The sequence below is a fragment of the Palaemon carinicauda genome, unplaced genomic scaffold, assembly GCF_036898095.1.
Source record: "Palaemon carinicauda isolate YSFRI2023 unplaced genomic scaffold, ASM3689809v2 scaffold586, whole genome shotgun sequence".
NCBI lineage: Eukaryota > Metazoa > Arthropoda > Malacostraca > Decapoda > Palaemonidae > Palaemon > Palaemon carinicauda.
This window is the reverse complement of record NW_027171856.1, coordinates 71,452-82,154: the sequence shown is the minus strand read 5'-3', so window position 1 is coordinate 82,154 and position 10,703 is coordinate 71,452. Positions and strand designations below refer to the sequence as shown.

The 10,703-nt window shown below is 44.9% G+C and overlaps 1 long non-coding RNA gene across 1 annotated transcript in view; it reads right to left on the bottom strand.

Annotated features, from left to right (window-relative positions):
* Nucleotides 1–356: 356 nt before the first annotated feature.
* Nucleotides 357–10,703, bottom strand: part of LOC137637213 (uncharacterized) — an 11,023-nt gene continuing 676 nt past the window's right edge. The window contains exons 2-3 of the long non-coding RNA XR_011043475.1: nucleotides 1,267–1,432; nucleotides 357–895 (exon numbers count right to left, since the gene is read on the bottom strand). This is a non-coding gene — a long non-coding RNA (uncharacterized lncRNA). The remainder of the gene's footprint in view (nucleotides 896–1,266; nucleotides 1,433–10,703) is intronic.

Below are 10,703 nucleotides of genomic sequence, written 5' to 3'. Positions count from 1 at the left end.
AAATGTCAAAACACTATGATCCTGTCCTGGTGTGAAAGCGAGTATTATTGCTAACCTCTTAACGACCTAGTTATGAAGACGACAAGGGAGGTATTAGACTAGGTCACTATCAGGGACTCGCTGACAGTTGAGGAACAACCTATAGCTACCAAAGCTTTATTCAACTGGAATTTCAGTAGAATATTCCCTGAAACAAGACTGGGGACACCTCAATGCAGAGATTGGTCAAAATGATGAGAAATCTTACGAAACACGCGCAAACAACTAACTGAACAAAGGTGCATCTAAGTCAGTAATATAGAATGAAAAAGATCATAAATTAAAGATCCCCAGAGGAAGTTTAATTCAACCAAAAAATTAAATACAAAAGAGAAGGAAATGACTCTGACTGTCTCTCCTCCATCAGGTTAGGCAAATTATGAAAAGATCATGGGTGAGAGGAGGTATGAAAGCACAAAAGTACAAAACAACACTAACATGGGTTTGTTGAGAATGCTCCACCATGTAGCATTTAGCAATCAAGTGCATAATAGAGCGACTGCTTCACACCAGGAAGGAGAAGGGCCAGTCGATCCTACTTCTTAGTCCTGACTTGCGTTAAGACCATTATCATAGAAGACACATTTCTCATCGGGAAGGTACCGAAGGTGAGAAGGCAGGCCGAACCCTTCCGCTTCACAATCCTAAGCAGCCAAACTTCCTTCCTCTTCTGACGAAGCACACCATTGTCTGAATGCCAACCTCCTTAGAAATAAAGTCGACATCATAAAGCCACTATGGGGAGGTAATAAAACAGCAAACAGGAGTGCCGTCACTCCGCTACAGTTTCCAGGAAACGACAGCAAATTCTTCCTTCTGAACATCCTTGGACACGACGAACAGCCAATACATTTGCCTAAAGAAAACAGCATATGATCAAAACAGCCACGTAAGGATGTTGAAATTCAAAATGAACTATCCGGGGACTGAAAATAAAAGTGGAAGTTAACGACACATCGTTATATCTTAATACAGGAATCCAACTTCTCTCAAAGCATACTCATATTAAAGATGAAATGTTTGTATTAGTTTAAGAATGGAAGATCATTCAAAAGAAAATTAAGTGTCAAAACTCTTAACATAAACTTATGTAGCATCTTCATGTGTGTGAGTTTCACACAGCATGTCTTCAATTATGTAATGACTTCTTTGTACATGTAATTAAAGTTGTCATTCTGAAAAGACAAAAAAAAAAAAAAAGCCAAATGTAATTGCTCACAGCCTCACCATCTCGTCCTCCTCTTCCTCGTTTGTCTTGACCTGAATTTCCGGCAGGGAAACGACCGGCTCGAAGTAAGGGTCGTGCTCGACGTCTGCTAAGGCCCCGCCTCCGCCTCTCCAATCCTCGGACACTGCTGGTATTCGCAACGGCAGTGCTGCCCTCTGGGTCAGTCTGGAAAAGTATATAAATTAATAAACGGAGAGAGAGAGAGAGAGAGAGAGAGAGACATTAAGCAAATAAATAGAAGAAACACAAAGCATGGAATTATAACTCATGTACAAACACACACACACACAGTCTCCTGTTGATACAAAACTAGCTAAAAAACAATATATAAGAAAATGAAAAATAATTGAAAATTGATCTAATATTAAAGTACAGTACTGTACATGGAAAAAATCAACCCAAGACATTTGGTATTCTGAGCCTCATTTTGTATTTCTCACATCTGAAACTTTACGAAGCCGGTGACGACAATTTGTTATTTCATAACTGTACAAACCAGAGTTCTTTAATGCGAGTACAGTACAACTTTGGCAAAGATGGAACGACCGCTGAAAACTAACCAAGTACAGTAGCTACGACTAGTGAGGACATGCAAACAATTTGCCAAAGCCAAGACTAACGGAAAGACCGGCTCCAGCGATAGATCTCTGTCCTACGCACGCATCAATCGTAAAAGCAAGGAGACCAATAGCTGGTTTCTTTCACCGCATCAAGAATCAAATTCTCTCCCTTCAGTGCAGAGGTACAGTTGTTTTGGAGTAGGGGAGTTTCGACCCACCTTGTATCGTACCAAGGCAATTTGTACCACAGTTGATTCGTCCCAACATACCGTAGTAAGTTTCATGTTTAAAACTTAATATAATTTACCTATGCTATTGTACTACAACAACTATACTATGTAATGAGGAGCGTGAATGAAGCTTACACAAAATTTTCTCAGGTCACTATGTTCTACCGTAATAAATCTTAATGGCCATTACAGTATAACTTTACCAAAGTCTTACTCCTATTATCGGCCAATGCTATGTATTTATGTAGGACCAAATATCTCACAACAAGAGTATCGTACATCAGGCAATAAGGGTTCAATAAAAGTGACAAGGGGGTGTTGCCTTGCTAGTACAGTGGTAGCGTGTTTGCCTAGCATTCGCATGGCAAGAGATCAATACCCGCCCCGGACCGTGAGCTTAAGCTGTTTACTGGGGAGGCCACTGCTGTGGTTGGGCACCACAGTTAAGGGGGTTTGGGCTTGTCCTACCGAGCATCTATTTTTAATGAAACTGAAACCAGACACCTGTAACCTTGAGTAACTCGAAGAGCATTATGGTTAACAACAAAATTTAATATCTAGGAACTAATTATCACGCAAACAACTTTCCAAGAATGTAAGTAAATACTCATACAATTTTCCCAAACCAATAAAACTTGAACCCTTTTGGTCCTACTATAACAAAGAATATTTGACTATTTATGGGTGACTACCCTTACCAATTCGCCTCGATTTGTGAGCAGTTCATTCAAAATGGGAAGAAAGATGGCATTAACAAATATTCTCAACAGATCATGTGAATATGAACAAACAAAATATTTTTTTTTTTCTAAAGTTTTCTAATAAGAAATCAACATCAACCATTGTTCTATGGCCTTGGGTTGTGCCATAGCCCTGTACCATGGTCTTCCAGTGTCTTGGGTTGGAGTTCTCTTACTTGAGGATACACTCAGGCACACTATTCTTTCTTATTTCTCTTCCTCTTGTTTTTTAAAGTTTACATAGCTTATATAGGAGATATTTATGTTGTTACTGTTCTTAAGATATTCTATTTATTATTATTAAATGATAAGCTTTCCTCACTGGGCTATTTTCCCTGTTGGAGCCCCCAGGCTTATAGCATCCTGCTTTTTCAACTCAGGTTGTAGTTTAGCAAGTAATAATAATAATAATAACTGTAGGTTCTACTTTTCCAATTAGCAGCCCAAGACTCGAGTTATACCATGGACTTAAAATTTAGATTGGATAAAACTTTATGACAGTATAAATACCTAAGGTTCTATACAACAAAAAAATCTTTCATGTTATGTAAATCAATCAAGTAATCAACTAAAAATATTGGAATTGCTGGATATATACATAAAACAGGGTGTATGTATATTAGCAGCCACCTGTATGTATGAAGACGGCAGTGTAAGGGGGCCACTCCCTATATTTAAGTTAGTTGGTGTCCAAATTATTTTGCAAGCAGGAGGAACTGGCTGCTGACATACAAAGGCACCCATAATATATCCTTCAGCTTTAGCAAATCTTCCCTTACCTACTTATAAAAGCGACATACTAAGTACAAACACAACATCCTAAATCAGTTTACGTAACAAGGTTACGAGGCTTCGTCCCAACAACCAATGGGAGCCTTTGTAGAATGACGAGTCAGGAACACAATTGGAGCCTTTGTACATCAGCGGCCAGTTCCTCATGTGTTGATTAAAAATGGACATCAACCTAACCTAACCTACAAGACGTGTCCTTACCTACTTATCTAACAGGGGGCGATAATACATACAGGTGGTCGCTATCATACATAAAACCCACACAATCTAACTTCTAGGTTGGCTACAAGGGAATCTATGCATTTGATATTGATCATTTATCAGTAGTCCCACCCAGAAATTACCGCTTGCCAGTGCATAGGAGCTTGATGTTTTCTTTTATCGCAAGCAAAGCGAGTCACGGCGGAACAAAAACCATTAAGAACGTTATGGATACATTACCGAAATCTAATTGTTTTTGCTCCGACATGCGCTGGCGAAAAAATAAAAACTAAACTATTTGTTTAGAAGACCATGCTCTCCATATATTCCAAATTATGCACCTCTATTACTTTTTCATCATTTAGAACAAATTGTCATATGGGAAACAATTTATAATAAAATATCACAAATTTTAAGTAATTTGTATTTTTCCTAACATACTTACCGAGAAACACTTTCATAGGAGTCACTGGTGGCTCCTCTCTAACGACCAGAGTTTTGAGTAGTTTACCCTACTATATCCAACGTGACCCGTTAGTGGAAGAGAACGTGACCTGGGGCAATGCCCGAGGTCAGCCATGTGGCGACGTTCTCTACCTAGTCAGTATGTTTTATGTAAGGAACAATACTCTAGGAGTGTAAGGCACTGCGGGGACGGTTGGGGGGGCCATACCTGGAAAGTGTTTCTCAGTAAGTATGTTAGGAAAAATACAAATTACTTAAAATTTGTGATTTGTTCCGACACAGACACTTACCTCGAAACACTTTCATAGGAGACTTACACCTTAGGAGGAGGGAGTGCCCGTAGCCCAAGACCCCAATGGACAGTAGGATAAACTACACAAAATACTCATTAAGTGTGGTAACACTTACCCTTCTGCAATTTTCTTCCTTGATCTTGTTCCATAATGACGATTCTTGAGGCTTGTCTAATGAGCGATAGCTCTGAGGACAACTGATAGTACGAGAAAAAAGGGGGAAAAGGCGACAACGAAAAAATAAGCCTCCCCGTGTCTAGAACATTTATGGTTCCCTATCGAGGCCGGGTCTTAATTCGTCAATCCGAATGGAAGGCTGAGATGACCGGCCAGACCAAAAGCCCATCCTGGGAGTTCCTTGTACCGTCCTTGAGATAATGATCAGTGAAATGTCGACCGGTTAGACCAAGTCCCTGCTCGAAGATCCTGAGCCACCGACATGTTCTTTTCAGATGAAAGGACGGTGCCTAGAACCCTAACATCATGAGCCCTTGGTTCTCTTGGCACTGAAAACCCCTCATTTGAGGGAGCTTGCCTAATTCCTTGTCTGACCCAAATGGAAACTGTATTCTTGATGTTCTTTTTCGTTTGACCCCAGGAAACGACGAGGTTCTTGATAGACGGACGGGGCTTCGCCGTTCTTTTAAGACACTTCCTAATCACCCTGACGAGGCACAATTTCAAACCTTCCTGGTTTACCTCATTTGGGATTGCTGGGATCGTAAAGCTCTCACGCCTCGGAACCCAAACTGACGGATCCTGTGTCTTGGCGACGAAGGATGAGACTAACTTAAGGGGTCTCTTCTTCCATCCTCTAGAAAACTCCTCCTCATACGAAAATCCTTGTAGCTCGCTCACCCACTTAGCTGAGGCTAACGCTAACAAGGAGAGCACTATGAATGTGAGATTCCTGCCTACAATGTCTCTTAAGGGTTCGAAAGGTGGTTTTCGGAGCATATCCAGAACCCTTGCCAGGTCCCAATTCGGGATTCTCGGGGCAGAAGGGGCCTGATTGCTCGAAAGTCTTGATGAGCATGGACACCTGTCTTGAAGAACCGAGAACTATGCCTCTCAGGAGAAAAACTTTACCAAGGGCAGTTCGAACTCCCTTAATCGCTAGGACCGTCATGGCCAACTTATCCCTGAGATGGACCAGGAAATCCTCTATAATGGGCATGGATACTTTTAATGGTTCTATCTTCTTGTCCTTGTCCACTTGACGTACATCGTCCACTTGGATTGGTAGATGGCCGTAGAGGATTTCCTCAGGTAAAGGGGCATCCTCCTATCTGTCTTTCTTGAGTACCTTTGTCTTTTCAGGAGGAACTGGATAACCTCCAGGCGAGAAGACGAAGGGCTTGTGGGTTTCGTGAAACCCCTGAAAATGTGGTCGTCTCCATAGATCTGATATGTTGGGAAGAGTCCAGGGAGGGAGAGCGGCGAAACTCATTAGGTCTGCGAACCACTCTCTCTCCGACCAACAAAGGGGCTACCAAAGTCATTGTAAGGTTGGTTGCTGCCCCCATGTTGAGGACAGGGGGAAGGGGGGGAGAGGCGTACACGTTTAGATCGTCCCATCTGAGTTGAGACACGTCCTCCAATGCCGCCTTCGGGTCTGGGACAGGTGAACAGAATACTGAGAGTTGTTCGTCCCCCTTGTTGCAAACCGATCCATAACCGGGGACCCCCACATCTGAATGATGTCGCTTGCTACTTGTGGATGCAGGGAGCACTCCGATGCAACTATTTGTCCTGTTCTGCTGAGGCCGCCTGCTAGGACGTTCTTCTTCCCCAGAATGAAGTTTTCTGTAGGTTTGATTTCCTCTTTTCCTTCCCAATCCAGGATCTGAAGGGCCAGTCTGCACAACTATTTTGATCTCACCCCTCCCCCTGAAAGAGCCGACTCGAACTGGGAGAAGAAGGTGGCTGCTGATGTCACCCTTCCGTCTGAGAAGCCCTGGCAAAGGATGTCCAGGGTTTCCCCTGTCTTGTAATTCCCGTTTGGTCTACTTTCCCTCGTGTGGTAATTACTTTGAGCCTTGATTCCCTGCAGGAGTTTCGCCGCTCTATAGCCTGTGCTGGAAATGCTATTGTGGGTTATAACTCTGTCTATGTGGGTTCTTCCAATTCCCACGTTCCTGGCCTCAGGAAGGGAAAGTGAGGACTCCTTCTGGGTGGTGTAGGCTAGAACTTGTTCAAGCCGGAGGTCCCCGTCTCCAACTCCTGTAGGACGGGTTCCACCAGGTTATGTAGCCTTTAATCAAGTCGAATACCCTCCTATACGCGGAGTCCTCCATCGCCGACGTCGTCTCACCAACCACTTCTTCCGTCCTGCGCTGGGGAGAGTCATGGTCCCGGGCCCTTCGTATCTTCTTAACGTATGCAACCAAGGTTGCATTGTCAGACTTCAGGGCCACTGAATTCCCTTCCAAGTCTTCCGTGAAATATTTGCAGGTTCCCTGGACCGCTCTCATCTCTAGGACATTGCTTTGTAGGGACTTCTCCCTTTCTGTCCAAGTCCCATTCGCTGTCTTTTCCCCCGGAGGTGCGTTCCCCCTCCTTCTTTCTACCCGTCCGTAAACTGGCGGATTCTGGAGGTTGGGAGGACAGGGGCATTCCTTTTAGAGTGCGTGACCGATCCTGCCACCATTCTATGGCTTGTCTGGTTCCTTGCCGGACTGGCACCACTTGTCTGGGGAACTTCTCTGGTTCCAACTCTCCTTTAAGTTCCATTGAACCCTCCTTAGGATCTGTCTCCCATGTGGAACTAGCCTCTCTATGGGTGGAAAAGGCCTTGACCTGTGACAAATCCAGGGTTATTCCCAATGTAAGTCATTCTGTTGGTTTGGGTCAACTGAGATTTAGCCGGTCTTCCGGGGCACCTTGTCCTACCCCTACTAGGACTCCTTCTCTCCGTCCTAAAGGGGGAGTCCTCCACTAGGATGGGTCTTGCCGTGGCGACAAGGACCTCCACCCTGTAAGCGGAGTCCCCCGTTGGCATGCCCTCATTGCTGTAGACCAGGTACTCCGTCCGGGGTTGAAGAGCTAAGGCGAAGGGCGCCTCCGCCCTAGGTTGTGGACTGAGGATGGGCACTGCCGCAGAGGAGAGAGTCGGGTATAGTCGTCTATTTAGCGGTCTTACACCTATTCGACGGGGACCTTGACGGGACCCTCGGCTCATTCTACCCCCTTAGGCCGACGTTTCCTACCTCCTCGAGGTCCTGGACGACGGGACGGGATCTTCCGTGAAATAGTTCGACGGAGGCCCCCCGTCCCCGACTATCATCTCGATGGGGAGACCTGTCGAGGCTGCCCATCCTAGGAGACGGCTCCCTCCACTGAGCGGAAGGAGATATATCTCCAGGTGCAATGGTTCTTACTTTTTCTTCTGAATAAACTTACATAATTTAAAATAATTCCCTATTATCCATTTATGTTCAGCTGCAAGCCACATTGGTGGTTCGGGTTTTCTCTGTGAACGCATGGGTACCTTTGTGTCTTTTTCAAAACCAATCAGCAGGTTTGTACACATCCAATTCCTTTGGGACCTGATCACAAAGAGCTCCCATGATGTTCAATTCGTTAATTTTGATACTACTAATATTATTAATGGCATTAAACGCTTCATTATGACCATCAAAAGATATCCAAGAATACCATTTTTCATCTCCGAGTCTCATCCTTATTTCCTTTATCCATACATAGCACTCAAATGCTCTATATATAACATCATAATTTGTCTCTAATGGAATTTTGGAAACAAGAAGGAATCATAGTTTCCTTGTGTTACCCAAACTGCTAGATTGTTTTTAACATCAATAGAGTGGTCCTTTTTAGTTCGAAGGTCGTCAACAGAATTTTCCTTAATTACAATAGCAGAAGTCGTTAACAATGCTGGGGAGAAGGGGGAGGAGTCAGCAAATCCAGGGGATGGGGAGTCAGTATTTGAAGAGTCCATATTCAAGGGCGGGATTTTTTTTTTTTTTTTTTTTTTTTTTAAGAAAGTATACGTGGCTGTCTCCCTGGCGAGGCTCTTGGAGGCCCTTCTAGGAGGACTGTCTCCTGCTCTCTTAGGTATCAAGCCTGAGGTCCTAGTTAGGTCCCTCAGCTTGTTGTCTGGGAACGAGACCCATTATCCTCGAGGCCCTGGACGACGGGAAGGGCTCCTCCGTGAAATAGATCGACGGGGGTGCCCGTCCCCGTCTATCATCTCGATGGGGAGACCCGTCTAGGCTGCCCATCCTAGAAGACGGCTCCCTCCACCGAACGGATGGAGTGGTTCTAGGAAGGGACTTAGGCCTACAAGACGAGGTCCTCCGCCCATCGGCTGACTCTCTGGCGGAGTTCTTGGCTTGTATGGAGGGGAACGGGGACTTCCCGTCCCGAGATCCTGTGGGAGACCGCAAGGGGAGTTCCTCCACACAGACTGAACCCCATCCTCCTCGAGAACCGGGACGGGCTCCTCCGTGAAACAGATCGACGGGGGTGCCCGTCCCTGTCTATCATCTCGATGGGGAGACCCGTCTAGGCTACCCATCCTAGAAGACGGCTCCCTCCACTGAGCGGATGGGGTGGCTCTAGGAAGGGACTTAGGCCTACAAGACGAGGTCCTCCGCCCATCGACTGACTCTCTGTCGGGGCTCTTGGCTTGTATGGAGGGGAACGGGGACTTCCCGTCCCGAGATCCTGTGGGAGACCGCAAGGGGAGTTCCTCCACACAGACTGATCTCTCTTCCTCCTGTGTCGTCTCCGACGTTCCTCGCTTGAAGGGCCCGAAAGATCGAGCCCCGATGCGAATCCAGGGTGAAGGACTAGCATAGGACCTCCTCCATGTCCAGTGGGGACCTCAACGGCGTCCTTGGTACATCCCACGCCAGCGGATCCCTCCGCAGCTGAAGCGCCTGAGGCCTCTACCCATGAATCTGGTGATAAGAAAAAAAAAAAAAAGGAACATTATTAGGCCACATGGGGTCCTCCACCGAGACGCGGTCCCTACGAGAGAGACGTGTCCCTCGGACCCCCACACACTCACTTGTAGGCGCCTGATCTGCTCTGAACAAAGAAGATTCCCCCCACAACATCTCTCCCTTGGGAAGGAGGCACCAACTTCTTACACTTCAAGGAATTTGAATATTTATAATACAAAAAACTAGCCTGGTTTCCTCTGTAAAACGACCAGGAACTGACATCGTCGACAGTCAAGCAAACAGAAGATCGTGATGGCAGCGTACATTTGATACACATATAAACTAAATCACAAAAGGGCTAATTACTCAAAAGTGCCACTATTTGTGAATTGCAAATTCAATGGACACTTTTGAGCAATTGTTCCAATTCTAATTTAGTATATATTCTGAATATACATAAAAAAGGTTGTGGTGGTCGATGTGGTAACATCCCTAACAGGTGAATGCCAGACTAGGGTTTGAGTCCTGCTCAAACTCTTTAGTTTCTTTGGTCGCTGCTTCCTCTATTCTTGTGAACTAAGAATGGGGAGTTTGGGGGAGCCTATAGTCTATCTGTTGAGTCATCAGCGGCCATTTGCCTGGCCCTCCTTGGGCAGAGGGAGCTTGGGCGCTGAACGTGTGTATATATGGTCAGTCCGTAGGCATTATCCTGCTCAATAGGGTAATGTCACTGTCCCTTGCATCAGCCCTTAAACCTTCAAATGTACGCTGGCAACACAAACTTCTGTTTGATAGACAACTGTATGTTAACGATGTCGCCTTTGCAACAGTTGTTTTGTGAAGAAACCAGGCTAGTACTAATTTTAATTATGCAGTTTTTTTTTTTAATAATTCTAACCTGTTTCTCATGTGGCAAATTGTTTTAATTTATGAAAAGGTAACAGAGTAATACACTAGCTTTGCATAATTTGGCATAATACGGAGAGCCCGGTATGGCTGGGTGGGACTCTACCGAAATATTAGCCAATGTCGGTGCACGGGTGTAGATATAAGAATATAGCCTAATATATTGATAACTTCACAGCTGTCCGGTGACGTTCATTGGTAGGAGACGATATTCTAAGACTATTTCCAGAAATTGGGTAACCTTTATATGCCTAATAACCAAAATTAAGATAGCAGGATATATAGGAGGTTTGGCCGACACCCGTTATAGTAGAAATGACCGTGGCAAATGAAGGTCAACAC